Here is a 13,470-nt window from a genome sequence, read left to right as displayed (position 1 = left end):
CGCAAGGATTGCAAAATTAAACTTATATGAAAAGTATTCTTTGTTTTGTTTCTCATTTCTTAACCACTCAATCACAATGTGCAACAGCGAAGCGTGGCAGTTTATAGCTAGCTACTCGTATTTATAAAAATATTCATCAGTCATCTTAGTATCCATTAAACAAGCTACGCTTACTTTGGGGCGAGATGGTGATGTGTGTTAGTATAAGTATTTATTTATTTTATTCCACTAAGTAAGATGGTAGCAAGTTTACCTCTCCTAACTAACCTGACGAGAAAAATCTTAATTATAAATTCCCAAAGTGCCCTACCGGGGATCAAACCCGGTTCCGAAAACTTATATATCTATCACAGCGCTCACTATCTCGCCAGGGTAGTTGACAAACATTTTAAAGAATGTTTAAGATCGATGGTCGTCGATGTATCGATAAGTATGTAAAACCACTTCCTCAAATGTTACTGACTACATATTCGAAAGTCATCCACTGAACGCTACATAAGAGCAAGCTGTTATAGCAAAAAGGGAGTTTTTTCGAGACCACCTGGCTCGCACCCGCCACGGCCAAATACAAAAACTTGAAGAAAAAACGTCATAATATTTGAATATTACACAAAAAACAATTAAGGCTGCCGCGCGTCACCTGTCGCGAGCACGAGATACGCATTTGCATAGAGACAATTTCCAACCCCAGCACCCATATATCATTATGCATTGAAATATTGTCCCCAACAATCGAAGACATCTTGGGGTCGCGTTAACAGCTAACAAGAAAAAGTTGTTGTTATGTTAATGTGATAAACAAAAAACTGATAAAGTTGATTCAAAATAATTTTTGGTATTGTAAACTAGCATAAGCCTTGTGGTGGACGGAGATCAGAATACAGTTGTCACCAAACCTCCAATTCGCAGCTGACGTACCATGAGGCTAAGGTAATATAACGGAGATAAGTCAGCAGCGTCCTCTGTGCTGCTACTACCACCTGCCCTGCGTGTTGATTATGGGCAACCCTTCCGTTAGGGAAGGCCTTTTGTCCAAAATTGTACTATTATTATTGATGATTTTATTACAAAAGAATCGAATTAAATCAATAAAAACAAAGTTACAGTGGTTAATAGGCTAAATTCATCATCAACCTCAGACTGTTAAAGAAACTTACAGCCTTATTCTCTCATTGCAGAACTGAAACCAACAACGCCGGTCTTAATCTGTTTGGTTGGCTGTCTCTGTCTCTAAATACGCTACGATTTTTATTGATGTCAATGGAAGCTTGACGCTCATTGACACCACCTACTGCCGTCGGTTATTATACCTACATTGAAATATATGAGATAGGAGGCATGTGACGAACAGTACACAATAATTAAGGTTGAGTATAATGACCATAGAAGCAGTGATAGCCCAGTGGGTAGGAGCTCGACTTCACTTTCGGGGGACCGAGTTCGCATCCCAGCACGCTCCCATAACTTTTTAAGTTATTTGCGTTTTAAGTAATTAAAATATCACTTGCTTCAAAAGTGAAGAAAACATCGTAAGGAAACCTGCATGCCTGAGTTATACATAATGTTCTCAAAGGTGTGTAGAGTCCACCATTCCGGACTGGGCCAGCGTGGTGGACTCATTGTGGGAGGAGACCCGTACCCTGTAGTGGGCCGGTAATGGGTTGATATGACGATGATCATTTTTCTCATCCTGAATGTATATCTGTTTGGCTGGCCTAATCTTCGAAATGGTTGAAGTGTTCGCTGACAACAAAATAAATCTACTCAAATCATATGAAAGTGAGACCATTATGTTACGCATACTCTTACGCATCTATGAATAATGTCAACATTTTGAAAACATTGAACCACACAAACAATTTTGATCTGATGTCAACTATACCGTATGTTACACGTGACACAGCGATAGTCATCGTCTAATAAAAGCTAATCGCGCGTAGATATAAATACGCTCATCTGCCTATTGTCAAGGAACAATCGTGTATTTTGAATACTCCAACGCTAAGTCATTGGAGACTGTTTTTTACTATTTACTCTGAGAAAGAGAAAACGTATGGCTTGTATTAGTACTAAGCTTCTCCTACTAAATTTCCTAGAGCAGTTTGAAACCGGCCTTCGAATCTTGCCGAAAAACGCTCGTTGGCTACTTCAAAGACGCGGCACACTCTTCTTAGCTAAGCACTTGTAAAATACGAAGGATATACTATAGATATAATCACATAGTATCCAAAAAAGCATGCGTCAGCGCTACAAACTATTTAACATAGTTTATTATGAAAAATCAGCTTAATTTGCTATACTCCGAAAAACAGGAGAAGGTATGGTGTAATTTAGAGTTTCTTCAATCTTTATACTCCACACCAAACGGATCTTCGGCAATGTACCCTCAATTAAGCTGACTTTTCATAATATGTATATCAAAAATATGTAATACACTATATTTACCGACGACTTGTAACTGTTGCCAGCTACTTCGTCCGAGTTTTGTCTGGTTTAAAAGATTCCCTATTGTCCTACAAAGTGTCCGTCTCTAGGTTGTTATTTCTACTCATAAGTTAAACTGTGTATAGATAACAAAGACCCTTTTTTAAATCAAAAATTAGAGAGACATAATAAGTTATATTATAGTTACGATGCAAGCTATACTTTTAGGTGTAGGTTTATATATGGAGTGACAATTAGTGCACATTTTCGAATTTATTAATATTATATTATGTACTTGAATAACTAATCAAGTACAGAATTAATCCACTTATACTTTTATCATATTAAATAGAGTTATAAAGCAAGATTTTAGTTGCTATGTGTGTATCACTGTAAATAAACGGCAAAGAGCGAGTCAGACTCGTGCACGAAGAGTTCCGTACTGTAATATACAAAAGGACAAAAAAATCAATTGTTGTTTGAGAGCCCCCTTAAATATTTATGTTATCATGCTTTTCAATATTTGTTTTTACAGCGGCAACAAAAATACATCATCTGTGACAATCACAACCGTCTTACTATCACGGTTCACGAGATGCCTGGTGGCAGAGGACAGATCAGAAAGATAGACGGACGAGCAGCGAAGTCATAGTAATGGGGTCCCGTTTTACTCTTTGGCTACGGAACCCTTAAAACTAAGTGGCATATTACGGACAGTGTAGGCGCGTGCAGCCGCGATCCAGCGTGTTTGGTGCGGGCGTGCAATCGGTAGCGAGCAGCAAGTGGCAGCAACGCCGCCGCGGGCGCTCGCCGCTCGTGCCCCTCTCGTCCCAATTCCCAATGCAAATCGTTGCGAAACAAAACAATACACACGAGCAAATAAAAACAGTATACACTTATTGACTTATTAAATGCACGAACTTTGAAAAGGCCTAGCACCGCGTGCGAGATACGCAAAGTTTTACTGCAGTTATGCAGTACTTAAAAAAAGATAAATCGAAATATTATTAATGGTTGCCCGTGAATTTATTGCGTACAATTTTTGAAAAGTATTTCTTTACTAATATTAATTTTACCATTACCCACAAGTAGGTATTTAGGGTTATTTTATTTTTAAATAACACACATAGCATACAACACAACGTATTAATCTAACTGCAAGTTTAAGTTTCAACCCGTATTTCACCTTCTTAAAGGGGTAACAAAAGGCGCTTCGATTTTATGAATTTTATGGCAACAAACATCATCACATAAGTGCAGCTTTGTTAAAGATAAACAATAAAATGCAGTCTATCAATCGATTTATTATGATAGATATAATATAACGCCTGTGGCAAGGTCAATTTGCCCAAAGTTTTTTGACATATTTTTTTTGCAACATGTTAAGGAAACATTGATTTGTTATACATACATACTCTTCACAAAAGAGGTAGACTTTTAATTTAAGATTTGTAAGTTTTTAAGTAGGTACGATTAAAAATAATAATGCGATCGTTAGTAGCCTAGTGGTTTAAAACTCGGCTTCCTGTTCATGGGGAGCTAGTACAATCCCCGCCATGCTCTCTGACATTTCGGAGTTACGTGCGTTTAGAAGTAATTAGATATCACTTTTCTTAAAACCAAGTTGAATCCCTGACCGAGTTTTCATGTGACTACCCATCATAATTCGGCCATCGCCGCGTGGTGGCCTACAGCCTGAACCCTTCTCATTCTCATTCTGGTTATTTTGCGATAGTACCTATACATTTTCGGAAGAAACAGGATTCTGTAATAAAGGCGCGAGCAAGGATTTTGACCGATTGCGTGTCTAGAACGTTGCTCCGCGCATCCATGCCTCGGGGTTATTATTTAGCAAACTTCCCCTATCAATCGATTTAGAGGAAATGAACTTATGGAACTTTTACTGTGCATTTATACAGATAAATTACTAAATTGTGTTTAGCTCGCGATATTGGTACGGTAGCTTACGTTTTTGTAGCACGCAAGGCTCCGGTATAAATCGAGTTTAATTGTAAACCAAAAGATTGATTTCATATATGATTGTTGAATTTATGGTAATTTCTTCTTCTGTTATAAATTACAGACGCATATTAAACGTAGGGCATCTTATAAATTCGTTGGAAATGCGAGTTGAAACTACAATAACTTAATTCCAACTATACAGAGTAGTCACTTAAAGTGACCGCCTTGACGCCTCACTTATAAGGTAGATAAAATAATACACTGATCAATTTTTTTTTAATCTTAAAGAGCTTAGCTGGTACCTTACAAACTAGCTTATTCTACGTCTACCTAAGTTCATCTTAAATCTATTGTATTTTTTATTACGCTGCCTCAAAATACGGACAAGTTATGACATAGATCAATTGCTTATAGGTGTCTAATAACATCATTATAACAACATTTGGGTTAATAACTCAGTAGGTAAGTTTTTTTGCCTTCCACCTAATAAACTAATTTTTTCTCATATTTTTTTCTGTTATGTTATATATATTCACCATTCTTCATTTCATACAAAAGCGGCGATAGCGTAGTGGTTAGGACTCCGACGAACTCGGTCCCCCGCACCCGGATCAGAGTTCGATCCTCGGCACGCATCTCTAACTTTCCGGAGTTATGTGCTTTTTTTAGTTTTAGCCATTAAATATCACCTACTTTAACGGTAAAGGAAAACATGGTGAGGAAACCTGAATGCCTGAAGACTACTCCATAATGTTGTCGAAGGCGAGTGAAGTCTACCAATCTGCACTGGGCCCGCGTGGTTTCCTGTGGCCCTAAACCCTTCTCATTCTGAGAGGAGGCCCGTGCCCTGAAGTGGGTTTCTTACCAGGGTATGCATCATCATCATCATATCGACCCATTACCGGCCCACTACAGGCCACGGGTCTCCTCCCGCAATGAGAAGGGGTTAAGGCCGTTTTCCACCACGCTGACCCAGTGCGGATTGGTGGACTCGACATTATTTTGAGAACATAATGTAGAACTCTCAGGCATCCAGGTTTCCTCACGATGTTTTCCTTCACCGTCGAAGCAAGTGGTATTTTTAATTACCTCAAAAAATAACTTAAAAAAGTTAGAGGTCGTGCTGGAATTCGAACTCAGCCCCCTGAAAGTGACGTCGAGCTCATACCCACTGCGCTATCACCGCTATTAATGCATACAGCAGGAAAATTGCATAAAACGGTAAAAATCCTCCTCTTATACGAGTTATACATACATTTTAGGGTAGGCAGTGCTTTTGTGCATGTATGAAGTGCACGCCTCTGGTAATAGGTAGATGATGATGATGATCCATTCATTACTATATATTAGCAATCTGAAAATAGTTCTTAGTAACTCTATGATTTATAAACAGACTAAACGGAAAGTGAGTAGTTTATGATGCCGAACGCGACGCTCGCCGGGGTCGGGCGATTCGTAACCGAATTTCATTAATGCGGGCAGCAAGGCCGGTCAGTCACATTAGCAATCTTAGACGTGCGTAACGTGGTGTAATACGTGACTCACCAGCTCTACTGAACTGATTCACTTTCACATCTCGTACCTTGTAGTATTTTTCTTTAACCTAACTAGTACATGCGCCTTTAAGTTAACTTTAAAATGCTTTTATTTTTCTCTTATCTTATCATCATCATCAACTCATTACCGTCCCACTACTGGGCACGGGTTTCCTAATCCTAATAACTAAAGGATTTTAGGTAGAAGTGTGGATGGGTAGACTTAACACGCCTTTGTGATTATTATAGAGAACTCTCAGGTATGGTTTCCTCACGATCTTTTTAAAAATTAAAAACGCACATATTTAAAAACTCCGAAAAGTTTGAGGTATAAAACTCGGCCAGGGATTCAACTCGGCATTGAAAACGTTATAGTGAAGTTCTCAGGCATTATGATCTCACGATGTTTTCCTTCACTGCTAAAGCATATGATATTTAATTGATTCAATTAAAGACGCACATAACTTCGAAGTTTGGGGTTGGTGCCAGGGATAGGAGTAAAGATAACTCTGACGAAGTAAACCGTGTTATGTCGCATGTGTCGCACTGGTTTACAGTTAACAACTTACTTTTAAATGCAAAAAAAACAAAGTGTGTCGAATTTATCTTACCAAATGTAAAGAAAATTGATAAAAATATAATGATAAATGGTGAATCACTAAAAATAGAGACTTCCACAGTTTTTCTGGGCGTGACGTTGGATAATAAGCTACAGTGGGGTGCCCATATAGATTCACTAGCGGGTAAACTAAGCTCGGCTGCCTACGCAGTCAGAAAAATTAGACAGATTACTGACGTTGAAATAGCTAGGCTAGTTTATTTTGCGTACTTTCAGAGTGTTATGTCCTATGGAATCTTGTTATGGGGTAAAGCAGCTGATATCGAAACTATATTTATATTGCAGAAAAGAGCTGTACGGTCAATATATAAACTTAAATAACGCGAATCTTTCCGTGAGAAGTTTAAAGAAATAGGCATACTTACTGTAGCTTCACAATATATTTATAACAATATAGTATTTGTAAGACAACATATTAGTCTTTATAAACAAAAAGTGGACATAAACAGTCGACTTACAAGAAATGGTCATAAATTAGTGTCATCTGCATATCGTCTGCGTAAGGTACAGGGATCATTTGTGGGATTGAGTATACGCTTTTATAATATGATTCCTAAGGTGATTTTGGACCTGCCAATGCACAAGTTTAAAGAATTTGTTAAAACACATTTATTAGAGCGAGGTTACTATACAATTGATGAATTTTTTAATGATAAGGTTGCTTGGAAGCATCCGGCTCCGCTTTCAGCTCTCACAAGATAGAAAAATGAATGTTAAAATACAAAATGTAAATGGTTGATGTTGGAAAAGAGCAACTGCTGAGTTTCTTGCCGGCTTCTTCTCGGTAGAATCTGCCTTCCGAACCGGTGGTAGAATCACTACAAACAGACAGACTTGACGTTTCAAAAGTGCTTATATTAGGCCTACTTGAAATAAATGAATTTTGAATTTGAATTTGAATTTTGATCTAACTGAAGTGTCAACCACTCTAACCGCTCTAACTCTTATTTCAAAAAATGTTATCATGTATTAAAAAAAACAATAATGACATATTTTTTTCACGAAGCACATCACTAATGTATTAAAATCATAGGGTTTCCGTAAGCTTATAAATGTAAGACGGTAGAGGAGACTACGGCCTACACCCTTCTCATTGTGGGAGAAAACCTGTGCCCTGTAGAGGGCCGGTTATGGGTTGATATGGTGATGATGAAATTATCATAGGTAAACCTAGGCACGTGCTGCTTACATTATTACTAGAGAAGTGCGGTCAGCTAAAACTACACTATGGCCGTTCATTACTAAAACAAAAAGCAAACTTGAAAAAATTATAAAAATGTTGGGAGCTTTAAACGAAGTAATTGCTAACCGTTTTACATCCAGGTTAGGTGAACGATGTATCGATTTTAAACCGATCAGGAAGGCTCAATTTGTCGGCGCTACTAAATCATTGGACAAAAGAGCCGCCCGATCTAATTCGATGTGTCGAAATTATGAAAACCGGCGGCTAAAAACCACTACGGTTAGCGTATCCAAGCATTTAAACATTTAAGGACAAACCGTTATGTCTTTCAGAAATCAAAAAAAATATTTGTACCTAAATAAAAGCATGTACTTCCTTATCATTACAAAGAATGGTTGTATGTATCCGTACCTAAGTGTCACCGTCGTAACATCTTTTTGTGTTGTTAGAGAAAACTTTTAAATTCACGCATATCTCATATTATTTATGCAAACATTATAAATGAAGCCTCTTAATAAGTCTGACCGGCCTGGGACTTCGGAGAGCTCATTTTCGAAATGTGATTCCTTTCCAGACCATAGTCTCACATATACAAAACCCACCAAGTGCGACTCGGACTCGCGCACGTAGGGATACAAAAATGTAAAATAAATAATATATCGGCAATACAAAAACGTTAATTAAATCACATCTGTTGTTCGGGACACCTTAAATATTTATTCAAATTCAAATTTTATTTTAAGTAAATGACATGCAAGTATGCCTGTCGCTATGGAATCTACCATCGGTTGGGAAGGCGCATTCTATCGAGAAGAAGCCGGCAAGAAACTCAGCAGTTTTTCTTTTCCAACATCATTTTACAATTTTAGAATCATTGTTCCATCTTGTGTGAGACGAAAGCGCTCCGGCTTGCTTTCAAGCAATCTTGTCATTAAGAAATTTATCAATATTTTAGTAACCTCTTAAGTGTAAAAGCATACACTCAGCACTTTTCTAAGAAAATTAATAGGGAGGGTAAGTTTCTTAGTAATAGGGTCCCACTAAATTCTTTGGGTAAGGAACCCTAATTAGAGGTACTAATATGATATATTTTTGCTAAGCTAAAAGTAGGAGGAAGCATTATTGCCGACTTCCGAGCCGTATGAGCTTCAAGACGTTCCGACTTATCCTGATAATTTGGTCGCACTAACAAGTTATCCTTTTCTGAAGTCTACGCTCATATTTTTATTTATTGATAAGTAACTATGCAAAAAACGTTCCAAATATTGCTAATCTTGTATTAAAATATAACTACTTGATAGGCAACAATATAATGGGCCATGGCGGTTAAACATTAAACGTTGCTTTATAAAGGGAACGATATTATAAAATAAGACCGGAGTTACGAAATTAGTATTGCCCATTTGCGTACCTCGCAGAGAACGTGAATTCGCTTCGGTCTCAGTTACTACACTTGGAGCTACTTGGTGGGTTTTAGCTCTATTTCCTGATCTCATATGAGAGATACCCTGTAAACAGCAGGGCATTAATAAGCTGAGTATGCTAGTAATGGGTAATACGCTCATAGGTACATAAAAATATAAGGTACCTACATCAAAATGTTCTTATCTGTAGTTTTAAATTATTATGTTTTGTTACCTAATGAGCCTAAAATACGTTAAGGGTTCCACGCAAAAAGGGGAATGAATGTCTGTTTGGAGTATATTACCGAAATGTTGATAATAATACAGCAGGCCCACACCATATGTCGGGTTCGTTAAGAAACGCAGTATCCACTTCCCGTTAGCGTACCTATGAGAGCAGTAACGGTTTGCCTTTGAAAGTTTGTCAGTTCGTTTTTGGCTTCCTCTCAGTTGAATCTGGTTTCAGAACCGGTGGTAGAATCCCTACAGACGTTCTTGTTGAAGATTTTTTTTTTAATTTTTACAAGTTACCCCTTGACTGCAGTCTCGGCTGACACAAGTGATGTTAAGGGTATGGCAGCTCGTTTATCGGTTTGTACGCTTTATTGTACTGGAACGTTAAAACGCTGGGCGGTACGTATGTATTTGTTTAAAAAAAAAATTATATATATTTTTTTAATTTAGAATTTTAGCATTATTGAAATCAAACTATAATAATATCAGAACCTAGTCTAGCTCAGATACAATTTCGCATGTATAACAATAATTGTCTTCTAATTAAAGCTTACTGTAAAAAAAACTATCTAAAATTGTAATATTTTAAAATTACAATTTTCCTACTTCGCTATATTTATCATCTATTTCGTATGTATTTTTATATGTACATATGTTTGATTACTCTGCTTGACTGACATTATGTTTGTCCGTACAATCAATGAGTTAGATCATAGAGTTTAAACGAATATTCAACAATAAAAGCGGCTTATACGTTTAAGAGCAATATTAGACACGAAAGCTTGTTGGTTGGGACATGTTTTGTAATTTTTCTAGACATAGCACCACTGAAGCATTGACGCATTTGATGACGTCACATATTAACTGACATTGCAACTTGTAATTCAAGTTGGTGGCTAGTTGAGAAAGCGATTATAAGCGATGGGAGGTCACAAAGTCGGTAATTGAGGATTACTCACACGCACACACACACCCTCAGCCTATTAACCTCCCACTGGCAGAGGCCACTTCTCTCATAGAAGAGAGAGTTTTAGAGCATAGACCTAAAACGCTGCTGCAATGCGGAATAGTTTTCTTTAACGACTATTATCGCAAAACGTTAATAATAACCAGATCCGTAGTCTTAACGTCATCATCATCATCATATCAACCAATAGACTTCTACTGCTGGACGTAGGTCTTTGTAGGGAGTTCCAAATTCACGGTTTTGTGCCGCTTGGATCCAGCGGCTACCTGCGACGCGCTTAATGCCGTCTGTCCACCTCGTTGGGGGTCGACCAACGCTGCGCTTACAGCTGCGGGGCTGCCATTCCAGCACCTTGGGACCCAAACGTCCATCCTTTCTCCGAACTATGTGCCCCGCCCATTGCCACTTCAGCTTCGCGACTCGTTGAATTATGTCGGTAACTCTGGTTCTTCAACGGATCTCCACATTTCTTATTTGATCACTTAGAGATACTCCGAGCATAGCTCACACCATCCAGTCTTAACTTACTCTTGTTGAAATTTATTTTCCTTATTAATTAAAAGTGTCATACTAGGCACTTAACAAGGAAATAATCGAAAGACCGTAGACATTGTTTTACCTTGAGCTTTGAGAACCACCAAAAAAAAAAATGAATTATCAACAATAGGAACAATATAAAAACCACCCTAACGTTTCACACATTCAGACAGAAAAGCTCATTAGCAAAGCCGCCTTACCAAATGTTGTTCGTAATGACTTACGATTTGTGTTGACGCCATGTTGCGAATAAATATTGGCCAAATTATCAGGCCGCGTGGCACCCACCTGCCTTTGTTACCAATTCAATCGTAGATACCAAAACGGTCTACGAAAGTTTTAGGGTTCCGTCAGAAATTGTCTAAGTATAATAATATATAAGTGCATATAAAAAATACGCAATTTTTTTTTTTTGTTTGTTGTAACCTATGCTACCACTAACATAAAATTTTAAAGAGGAAAAATAAGGGTTTCATATTATTAATCATGAGCTTTGCAAGCCATTTTCAAATAACTTACCAAGTTCTTTATTTTTATTTGCATAGATGTATACTTTGTACTACTTACGAGGAAGACGAAGTTATATTTCAAACCCCTTTTCGTTATTTGAAACATCGTCATTTTTATACGATTCTCAATATTAACTTGATATTGAAACATTCAAACATATTTTGTGATTATGAGTCTGTGAGTAAAAGTGTGCTAAAACACAAACTGACAACAAACTAACCAATATTTGTATTTAACGATATTAGTTTCCAGTAAGTTATTTCACAAACTATATAGTTATAACTCTGTTTAAAAAATCATTGAATATTTATATTAGAATTATAACGAATTATATGAAGCAAATAATTACCATTTAAGCAATTCTATATCAATGAATCTAGTGACATTGCAGCATGTAATGTTATGGCGTAGTCTGTTGTGTAGCACTGGCACTCGCTAACACATTTCTTACATTTATATTAATAACTAAATGTGCCCTGCGTCTCCGCCCGCGTAAGTTACGGAACGCAGCGTACTGCTACATAGTCTGCAGTCTGGACCTATCTCAATAAATCAGCAACCAAACGTTAAGTTTATTCAATCGTACTGGAAGTGCCAAATATGTAAACCCATGATATTATGTACATACAATGCTTCATCATATTTTAACAAACAACAGAGGTGTGGGCGATTAGTGATTATCGGTTCTTGCTCTTGAAGCTTTAAGCATCCAGTATTTGCAACTTTCAATGGCGTAACCATTGTCAAACGCAAACGCCCGTCCCGAGGACCAACTCCCATGTTGCCTTATTTTAAATAATTTGAATTCCCTATAAAAAATGACTGCATTAATAATGTGTGGCATAGCAGCAACACGACATGTTAGTCGATAGCGCTGACCCAACGTTTAGCGAAGGCAGTAAATTTCTTTGAAGTTTGCAATATTTTTGATATCCATGAGTCTCAGCTCCTTCCACTAATACAGAATAGTAATCATTAAAAGAAGAATCGAAATCGCATTGTTGGTTGGTTCGTAATTAGTATGATTAAGGTTAACCAAGAACAAAACTAACATTTTTTAGTCCAAGCACTGAAGTCCTCGTAAATGTGGCAACTCTTTACGTATTCAATATCGTTAAGCCTTTAGAGAGAGGTTTGCTGCTGTCCGCTGAGGAGTTCTGTCCTCTATCTCCAATCATATTCAACAGATCTTCACGAAATTTAATCAAAACAACCAAACATACAAACAAACTGATATTACAACCTATACAATACAACAATACTAACTATGTCCTACCTCGTAGTATAACCTCAAATTCTTTCGGTATAATTAAGCGTGCTGAGCGGCCCAAATACCGATAGACAGACACGAATGAAGAAAATTTAAAGATTTTGGTCCAGTATCCTTTATAGAGTGCCCTCCAAAAAAATGTTTTTAAATATCTTGAACGTACAGAATTTGACCCGTTATAGTTTTAATATTGTTCATTATTGTTTTATTATTGTTGTTAGATGGTTAGTAGTAAGGAACCCTAAGTTACACTTGGGTAATTTATTTCTACCACGTGCCAACTAACCGTGAATATATGGGATCAAACATTTTCACCGAACCATCTGTTGATTATCTGTAGGTTTACTTTTTTTAGTAACCGCAATTACAGATTACCACATAATACTTTTAAATCTGGAAAAGTTTTTGATTCCCGCGGGATTTATGAAAAACCAAAATAACCCGTCGAAGCCGGGGGCAACAGCTAGTCTACTATAATTGTTTGAATATAGAAAATAACACCCTACATTGTTTCCTGCATGCAATAGGTGTAGAAATTTCTGGTAAATTTCAGGCACTTCGAGATACTAAACAGAACTTCATATGTATATTATAAATCAAAAGATGGCCGATTGGCGCAGTGGTCAGCGACCCTGCTTTCTGAGTCCAAGGTTGTAGGTTCGATTCCCACAACTGCGCAATGTTTGTGTGATGAACATGAATGTTTCTCAGTGTCTGGGTGTTTATCTAGGTATGTGTTATAAGTGTTTATGTATATTATTCTTTAAATTATTGATCAGTTATCTTAGTACCCATAACATAAGCTACGCTTACTTTTGGACTTCAT

The sequence above is a fragment of the Pararge aegeria genome, chromosome 14, assembly GCF_905163445.1.
Source record: "Pararge aegeria chromosome 14, ilParAegt1.1, whole genome shotgun sequence".
In the NCBI taxonomy this organism is placed as follows: Eukaryota; Metazoa; Arthropoda; class Insecta; order Lepidoptera; family Nymphalidae; genus Pararge; species Pararge aegeria.
The sequence above is the reverse complement of the archived record's forward strand: the minus strand, read 5'-3'. Positions refer to the sequence as shown.